General features: G+C 41.2%; 1 long non-coding RNA gene across 1 annotated transcript in view; it reads right to left on the bottom strand.

Annotated features, from left to right (window-relative positions):
• Positions 1–1,047: 1,047 nt before the first annotated feature.
• The window catches only part of LOC138294198 (uncharacterized), a 91,265-nt gene continuing 85,165 nt past the window's right edge, over positions 1,048–7,147 (bottom strand). Inside the window, exon 3 of the long non-coding RNA XR_011203261.1 lies at positions 1,048–1,204. This is a non-coding gene — a long non-coding RNA (uncharacterized lncRNA). The remainder of the gene's footprint in view (positions 1,205–7,147) is intronic.

The raw sequence follows: 7,147 nt of genomic DNA, 5'->3' as shown, positions 1-7,147 counted from the left end.
AAAGTAATTGCTTTGATGTTGTCTCCAGCTAATCCAGTAAGGCCTGTTACTACACACAACAAACTGGAGCCTGTAGTCTTAGCTCTCCCCCCAATTCCACCATGTGTGTGCCATATTAAACATACGGCACACCATGGCACAGGTTAGGGACAATAGTGTCTAAATAGTTGGACGAAAGTTTAACAAAAGTTTTCATTCTAGAGTGGTGTACAGCTAACATTCTAAGATGATGAAAGGTGCTGTGGCACACTTTCTTTGAAAAACATGCTAGTGAATGTCCTTGTAAATTGGTGTACTTTCTTACTTTGCATGGATCTAATTGTTGTAATACTCCTATTTTCCTCTTCAAACTATCGCAAGGGAATGTATGAAGAAAACATCTAAATAATTCAATTGATTCTTGCCAAACACTACATATACTGCAACAATTCCATTTATACATGAGTGCCTGCCTGCACCTTCCAAGTACCTCTTCAACTATAACTTCCTCTACATTTCTAGGTACCAGCTCCTCTTTTGAAATCCACTACCATCCTTCATATCATAACATCGTCCTGATGCTTCAACTGCCTGCACTAATGTGTTCTCTTGCAGGTAGCTTTGCTCATTAAAATAAGGTTCTGTACTGGACGTATGCTTCGAATCACTACTGACATTTTTGCAGAAACTACCTCTATTTACAAATTGTTTTCTTTGACTTCTCTTCTTCATACTCAACACTATTTTATCAAGTGTTCTCTTTCTATTCTGAGTCAAAAGAAATAGTTTTCTCTTCAGAGTAAAGGCCTTATCAACTACAGTGCAACATATTCCTATTGTTTGATTAATTCTCTCCCCCTCTTATATTTCTTCATACTTATTAAGACATTCTGCATTACCCTACAGCAAAACATTCTAACTCTTATTTCTTTAAGCTTCTTCTGTCTTTTGGTTAAAGTATCTGTTTTATCCTACAATGTTTTACGCTCAATATCATGCACTCTCTCTCCCTTTTTTTAGAAAGTTTAAAACATTCCTTTGTATTGACTTGTTTTTGCTTACTTTCCAGTTTTCCACATGTTCTTTTCAGAAAGGTGTTTGTTCTCTTGCCAGCGGCTCTTTCTTCCCATTTTCTGCTTTTTGTCATTTTTTCTTTCTCTTTTGCTTTCTTGTTACAGATTTTGATGGCCTTGTGATTTTCTTCCCTTTAAGTGTGAGTAGATATCTGTAATTAGAAAACAAATCAATATATTTAGCTTTTCTCTAGATATTTGTGAATTATATTTTTAACCATTTAACTGTTATTATGAATGGTTATATTTTAATTACATAGCACTGTGCCTGATGGCCTAACTACAGCCTAGGTAAGGGGTGACATTTCTGAAGTAAGAGGTCAGTTCAAACCTGGTCCAGCAGGTTTTCTACTACCAGGTTGAGCTTATGTTTAAAACTACACTCTAAGGCTCAACAGTAGTGGGCTCAACACATGTTTAAAGGAGTTTTTTCTGAGAGACTAGCGTGTGTGAGCACTTGCTTACAAATGTGAATGAGTGTATCTGTTAGCAACCGGTTCTTACTCTGTAATATGCAGAGCTGCTTTTCAGATGAGTGCATCAATGTATAGGTGGCCCTTTCAGTGACTTACTGCCTCTCTGAGCACTATTCTCTTATAAATAGATGCAAAAGTTGCAGTAGGATTAGGACTTTCCATATGTAACTGGGCATAGAGGTATGTAAAAGCACATCTAACTCAGTGAAACTGTCACAGAGATTTCCTATCTTTTAATTACATAGCACCATGTCTGATGGCCTAGCTACAGTCTAGATAAGTGGTGACATTTCTGCAGTAAGAAGTCAGTTCAAGACTTGTCAAGCAAGTTTTCTACTGCCAAGTTGAGTTGATGTTTATAACTACACTCTTCTGCCCACTAGTTGTAGACTCTGCCCATGTTTAAAGAAGTACTTTTCCAGATGGGAGACTAACTTCTCTCAGTAGTTGCCTCCAAATGTGAGTGATTGTTTAAGTTAGCAACTGCTTCTGATACTGTAATATGCACAGCTGCTGTTTGGATGTGTGCATCAATGTATGAGTGGCTCTTTCAGTGTCTGACTGCCTGTCTGAGGGCTTCTATCCTATTATACGTAGGCACATGAGTTGCAGTATGAGGGAGACTCTGCATACATGTCTAGGCATAGGGGTGTGCCAATGCACATCTAACTCAGTGAAAGTGTTAAGGACATGCCTCACCTTTGAATTACATAGCATCATGCCTGATGGCCTACCTACAGCCTAGGTGAGGGTTGACCTTTTTTGCAGTAAGAGGTCAGTTCAAGACTTGTCAGGCAGGTTTTCTACTGCCAAGTCAAGCTGATGTTTAAAACCATACTATCAGACTCAGCAGCAGTAGGTCCGACCCATGTTTAAAGAAGTACATTTCTGGATGGGAGACCAGCTTCTCTCAGTAGTTGCATACAAATGTGAGTTAGTGTATCAGTTAGCAACTGGTTCTGATACTGTTTGTGTGTGTGCATGAATGTATAAGTGGCTTCTTGAGTGTCTAACTGAGACTTTGAGTGCTTATATACTTTTATAAGAAGGACACATGAGTTGCAGTATGATTGAGGCTCTCCATATCTAACTTAGCATAGGGGTCTGCCAGTGCACATCTAACTCAGTGAAACTGTCAAGGACATGTCTCCGGTTTTAATCACAGCACCATGGCTCATGGCCTGCCTACATAGTAGGCAAAGGTGACTTTTCTGCATGAAGAAATCAGTTTAAGACTTGTCAAGCACGCTTTCTAGTGACACGTGCAGCTGGCATATAAAAATACACACTCAGACTGAGCAGTACTACACCTGACCCATTTTTGAAGCTCTGCTTCTGTAACATATCTACTCTGTGACAATAGAGTATGTACTACATTGCTGACAACTTTTACATGTAAATGCATGATATAGTGTTGTAATCTACTATGAATTCTGGGACTTGTAGTATTCATTCACAGTGGTATTAACGAATCTACAAATGCCAATACTTAAAAACAAACTTTCTCTATTTAAGTATGTCACATATATCTATGTAAAGTACATAAGTAGAACCACAGATTGGTGAAAAATTGTTGCACTTTACTATTTGTACCATGAATTCTGGGACTTGTCACATGGAATTACATTGGAACAATAGACTCTTCAAGGTCCAACATTTTTAAAAATAATGTTCTGTGCACATGCACACCACACATATATCTCTTAAATATATAACGAGAGTTGCACAATCAGTCACAGATCCATGTATTTCACATACATTGTTGTAGACCTGACATACACATTCACATGAGCGTCACACATTTTTTTCAGCTCCCTGTGAGCAGGAGCAATGCTTGCTCCCATACGAGGTGGGGAGCCGGCAGGGACCATGAGCATTCAGGTTACCCCCTAAGTCCCTGAAGCAGAGGAATGTGAGCACATCTCTACCAAACAAAGAAATAGTTACTACATATAATTAAGAGGATTTACCCTGGATTTACCCTTTTTTGGTAGAGATTCAACTATTTGCAGTCCCATGTTTTTCTCCACACTAGAATTCATGTTATCACATATGTCTGCAATTAGACGCTGGAGGAACTATGACATTGCCAGAATTACAGAAACACAAGGTCACTGGGGACATTACCTTGGTGTGTTTTACGCAGCTGTGGTGTAGAATATATGCACTACACATTTACTCAAAAAGGTAGCAGTTACTAATCACCCAGTAATCAGTACTCCAGTTGGGTGGACATTTTGAACTAAACTGTGGTCAATTCTTAGATAAATAAGGAGGTTAGAATGCAATCTGGTACTAATGCTCGCTCCACCGAAATTGAACTTCAACAGGAAACACTTACAAATATAAACACAATAGGTGCCCCAGTTGAAGCTCCAATTCTGTTAAGTACAACTCATTGAAAACTTCTTGCACTTGGACAAGGGAAAACACTTGCATTCCTTCTGAAGTTCCACCTTCAAAAGTTACCCGAAATCCTTGCTGAAGGTGTTTGCATTGTTGCTCTTTCGAGAGCAATATCTTATTTAGTGACAGTGTCAAAATATTTGTTTGTGTCATGTGCTGTTGAGAACAGAGCACGTTGGTCTCCCTTCTAACTCCCACAAGTATGTAAAATGAGCTGGAAGACCGAATTGGCCGTGGGGGGGCACTATGGGGTGCTGTTCATGGGACTTGGCTGCAGGCCAGGCCCTGTGGCCAAAGTCGCTGTGCATGACCAAAGGCAGTGCATGGCATGGGATTTGGTGTGTACAGAAGGTTGGCTGCACTTAAATAGTACCTAACATTTAAAAGTCCTTACAAAATCACAGAAAAAATCAGGGGAAAACTTAGACATTCACAGAAAAAAAGAATGTTAAGAGCAGTGGTATTCAAACCTTTTAAAGCCATGTCCCACCCAGTAGAAAAAAAGAAATTATCAGGGACCCCCCTCCTAATTTTTCCAATTAATCAAATTGCCAATGTCTAAATATGTCTAGAAGTATTTAAACATTGCAGTTATGTTACTGTTTTAAAAATGCAATCAAATACATCATACCGAACATACTGTTCTGGTCAGGCAGGCCTTACTAACGTGTAAGAGTGTCTACAGTGTGATTATTAGGGGTGCCTTTCTTTTTGAGACACACTCCCAGCTTGGATATAAATGACAAAGCATGTTAGTAATGGCCCATTACAAAGCAACTTCCTGCTGATCATTTTCTTCAGCTTAAAAAAAGCCCTTTTATCAGCATGATCCTTATTTTGGCCTGCCCCACTTCCCATGATCATTTGAGACCCCCCTATGGTGGCCCTCCCTCCAGTGTGAAGAGCCCTGGTTTCGAGGGACCTTATAGTTAGGTTCTGAATTTTCACTCACAAAACCATAGAAAATCAGCTGTTATAATTAGATTTTTTTCAGTTAACCATAACTTGTGCCGTAAGGTAACTATAACCATGACCCACAACATGTACTGCTAATTACACCACATATTACATCCCTCATGACATCTTTGACATCATGTTACTATCACTGTAACATTTGTAGTAAAGTTATTGGTAAGAAAAGTGTGCATAGTGGTGCCCGGTTAGGGATAGGGATGTCATGTTCCTCCTCTAAACCTGGTGAAGGTCCCAGAGGGCTCCTCCTGGGGGCCAAATGCAGCACTCACGTTTGATTGGTGTAGTGGATTCACAAAAGTACCATGGATCTGCGGTGATAAAAAAAAAAAAAAACTTCTTCAAACCCTCCTGGGTTGCTCAAGGTCTGGGGGGTTGTGCATCCATTAAATAAGAGAAGGGGGCATGCAACCCCACTTCTTGAACCTTGAATAGGCCCTTAGATCCCATTTCCTATAGGTGCTATTGCAATATAAATGGGAGGAGGGCATGCAGCCAGCCTCCTTGAGCCTTCCACATGCCCATAGGACCTCATGCCCTCTGGCTATTAAATTACAAAAGGGGAGATGGGCGTGCAGCTGCTGTGCCCCATGATCTTCTTTCCCCAGGACACTATTCATTTCTACCTAGAAATCTGGGTGCATGCCCTGCCAGCCCTTTCCCAAACAGAAAATAGAACTAGGTGTCCTGTGTGGCCCCCAACAAAGCCAGATCCCTGGGTGCCCTGGTTGGGCAGCAGTACCCACTTTAAAAATGTTCAATGGCCAGCTCCCACAAAGGAAGCTAGTGGGGGCTATTTAGACCCTGAGGGTTCTCCCTATCACTTCCAATTAAATCTAGGTTGCGGATGCCGCAGGTGGGCACTGGGGCACCCACCAATAATGGCAAATTGGCCTATTCCAACCACAGTTGAAGCTGGGAACAAGGCAAGGGGTGAAAGAGCCTTGAGGTTGCCCCCAAATCTCCCATCATAAAAAAAGTTGCAAATGACTCTGGTGGGTACCCGGGAACCCCAAAATGAAAAAAACCAAAAATGAGTGACATTAGTAGCGCATTAATTATTCACTGCGCCAGACAAGGAACATCCCAAAATGCCATGCAAGGACTATTTGTTTCTATTTTTTTAATGCAGTTACTGCTCTAAGAAGGGACAGGGGGACCACCAAACATTTTTTAATGTTGGTGAGGGCTGAGAACAGCATAGCGTTCCCAGTAAGTCTCCTGTGATATTAAATCCATAACCCAAGGATAGCTTACCCTTGTCAGGATCTGGATGCCATCCTGGAGGATGTTTACAATGAGGAGGCTGAAAGGCTCCGACTTTGGCTATTCTTGTCTGCCAGAGATAAGGGCAAACCATTTGAGTTGCCATAATACTGCTGACACTAGTAAGTGCCTAATAGATAGGGGCTTCAGGAAGGAGCCCCAAATGGCAGAAAAGGCACAAGGCCAAAAAAAAACTCGAGGTGACACCAAGAATTCTAGTCACAGAAAAATAAGCTGGAAGTGCTGGAAACAAGTTCTCCAGGAAGAGGCTGAGACTTTGGTACAGGAATGAGGAGCCAAGAAACACACCTAACACTAAGAAGCATTGTGATACAAATGAGGATGGACATTTTCCCTTACATACTGTGTAAACCAGGAAATTGCATCAAGGATGGACATTGTCATTTTAGATCAGGAAGAATCTTGTAGGTGAACATAGCAGGGCGGCCATCTAAGACTGGACTAGATATTTCCTGTAGGGGGAATTCTGGGACCCAGATTTCCCTGCTCCCCAGTAAAGCACCCCCAGAGAAAAAGAATGGCAAAGTGCGATGTTGTAATGGTGGTCTGGCTGCTTCCAGGCAAGTTTAGGCAAGAAATGCAGCAGCCCACTGGCCTCTCTCTACTCCGTGCTGCGCTCGCATCGCTGTACATCCCACCTGCTAGAAGCAGCCTTGGAAAGCCATGTCGGGCTGGACACCAGAGGTAGGACAACCATATTTTTCAAAAGCCCTCTAAGCTGGATATGTTTGCTTTTCAGCTGGAGTTCGAGCATCTCTAAGAGACGAATCTGTAGTTGCACTTTGTGCCTTGAAAAATGCTAAAAGAAAGACTCAAGACATGCTAATGTTTCCTTTTTAAAAAGCCTTTATTCAAAATATTTACTGCCAGTCACTTTTATTAAACAGTCTAATGTGTGAATGTATGAAACTCAGTGTGAGACAGCCAGCATGTCAACCTTTGTATTGTTACACA

The sequence above is a fragment of the Pleurodeles waltl genome, chromosome 4_2 (assembly GCF_031143425.1).
Source record: "Pleurodeles waltl isolate 20211129_DDA chromosome 4_2, aPleWal1.hap1.20221129, whole genome shotgun sequence".
NCBI classification, from domain to species: domain Eukaryota; kingdom Metazoa; phylum Chordata; class Amphibia; order Caudata; family Salamandridae; genus Pleurodeles; species Pleurodeles waltl.
This window is presented reverse-complemented; position numbering and strand designations above follow the sequence as displayed.